The following is a 2,902-nucleotide window of genomic DNA, read 5'->3' as shown; positions in this document are numbered from 1 at the left end:
CTGTTGGGAGGATAGTCACTTCTACTTGAATGTGAGTGTCATATCACCTACTTCTGTTGTGGAGATAGTCACTTCTACTTGCATGTGTGTGTCATATCACCTACTTCTGTTGGAGGATAGTCACTTCTACTTGCATGTGTGTGTCATATCACCTACTCCTGTTGTGATGATAGTTAGTTCTAGTCACATGTGTGTGTCATGGTTGCTATGGCAACGCGTACTACAAGTGATAGTCGCTGGCTCTGTGGGGCTGTGTGTGCTCTATGAAACGGCTTGGCACTATCCACAAAAACGTATTGGGAATGTATGTCCACTACTTTAAGGTGTACAAAAGACTATGTTGGCTCTGTGAAGATATATCTATATTATACGTATTATACGTATTATAAGCAGTATATATTTTTTTATAAGTAGTATATATCTTTATAAGTAATCTATGTCTTTATGATAAGTAGTATATATCTTTATAAGTAATATATACTTTATTATATGTAGTATATATCATTATAGATAGTATATATCTTTAAATACTATACATACCTTCGTCCTTGTGTACCATTATCTTGATCATCCTCATACCACCAGCCGGATCCTCATAACCCACTCACCCTGAGCCTCCCATGCACAGCTGATAACTATGCCGAGTTCATCCCCATACTGCACACTCTGGGCTCTGCACTCAAAGGGACTGAGTACTTGCCCTGGGGTAAGTATTTTAGTATTATAGCATGTGGTGTGGTAACTGCTTGACTGTAACTGTGAGTGGGTGTATAGTGTGGCCTATGGGCATGTACAGGTGTGTGTGGGGATAGACGAAGCATACACAAACGTCTATGAAAGACAGCTTATGTGCATGTACACGTGTGTGGGGATTATATATATATATATATGTATATATATGTGTGTGTGTGTGTGTGTATGTATGTATATATATATATGCATATTTTTATATATTGGTATATATATATGTGTGTGTGTAAGTATGTATGTCTGTATGTATATAAATATATATATGTGTGTGTGTGTGTGTGTGTATTTATATATTTTCTTATTTATATATATATGTGTGTGTATAAGTAGATGTGTATACTACCTGAAAGTGAATTTCCCCCACTGCTCATCTAATATATGGTGAAGGGTGTTAAGGTTATAGGATAGGATAACTTAGCCATTTGATGCCCTATTCACCACAGTTCTAGACCCTGATGGAATGGTAGGACTGGGCAGAGTGTGTCGGTGACGTGTAAATTACGCCTAAAATGGTAGCCTCTGTTTTTGGCGGATATATGTATGAATGTATGTATATATGTGTATGTGTAGGTGTGTGTGTAGATATATATGTATGTATGTATACATATATATATATATATATATACGAGAGTTGATATATGTACACCTCATATCTGCCGCTGTATTTCTAATCGCATGTCGTCCCTGTCTTATCTTCACATGCAACTTGTATACAGCCCACATTGTCGACCGAGTGCACTTGCGATGGGCCAAACACTCATACGACCAATTTAGGGGAAAGAGTCATCTCTATCAGGTACATGCATGGCCAAAGGGGTGTTTATTACTGTTGTTATCGCCCGTGTATGTGTACGTACATACTTGGATAACGGGTATCATACGATAGGAATTCGTAGTTTGATGATAGGGAGTGCTCGTTTTGGAGATGTGGTGTACTGTATATGCGCGTGTCGGTTTCATTTGAGCTGCAAGCTTACCTGTCGGTGTTGAGGCTAATGGACGATCTGAGCGACACCTATTTGTTTACACGTACATATGTATTTGTGTATTAACGTCTAGACGTGTATATAAGTACTATATCTAGAGCTACATACTGTCACGTGTTATATATATATATATATATATATATTAAAAGTGTGTGTGTGTGTGTGTGCTTTTGTATATGTATGTATGTATTTATGTATGTAAGTAAGTATGTATGTATGTATGTATGCATGTATGAGTGAATTTATAAATAGCTGTATGTATGTATGTATGTATGTAGGTGTGTATGTGTGTTTGTATGTATGTATGTATGTAGGTGTGTATGTGTGTTTGTATGTATGTATGTATGTACATACGTATGTGGATATATATATATGTGTGTGTGTGTGTGTGTATGTATATGTATATAATATATATATATATATATATATATATATATTGCGTGTGGGAGAGTGCGTCTTCAGGTCTGTGTGTGTTGTGCAATTGTGTGTGTGTGTATGCGTTTGTGCGTTTGTGTGGGGCGTGTGTGCGTTTGTGTCTGTGTGTGTGGGTGTTTGTGAGTGTATTTATGTATTATGTATGTATGTATAAATATGTTGTGTGAGTGTGAGTGAGTGCGTGTGTGTGTGTCTGTGTGTGTCTGTGTATGTGTGTGTATTCGTGTGTGTATGTGTGTGTGTATGTGTGTGTTGTAAGAGCCATACAAAAGTAGAGGAGTGTAGCGATATGTGTGTACGGTATTGCTTAACAACGTCCCCTGACCATGTTGGACGGTACAAGCTGGTGACATTCACCATGCACACGTATACATCACATAGGTACAGGCATAGAAGTAGGTTCAATAGTGTATTTGATTACCGGAAGTGGGGATGTCGTTGATCCAATAATATTATATACGTAGCACCTTGGTCGTTGACTGATGATAAATTATGTTGCTATAACCAGACGCTGAATGACTACGCGGGTGTTAGTCTCGTAGATCTACTCCGCCACTACTGCGACATGAAGATTCGGATGGTAAGTTGATAGTATCATATGTGTATGTATATATATATATATATATATATATATATATATATATATATATATATATATATATATATATATATATATATATTATTATTATTATTATTATTATATATATAGTAGTAGTAGTAGTAGTGTGTGT

The sequence above is a fragment of the Sphaeroforma arctica genome (genome assembly GCF_001186125.1).
Source record: "Sphaeroforma arctica JP610 unplaced genomic scaffold supercont1.299, whole genome shotgun sequence".
NCBI lineage: Eukaryota > Ichthyosporea > Ichthyophonida > Sphaeroforma > Sphaeroforma arctica.
This window is presented reverse-complemented; position numbering follows the sequence as displayed.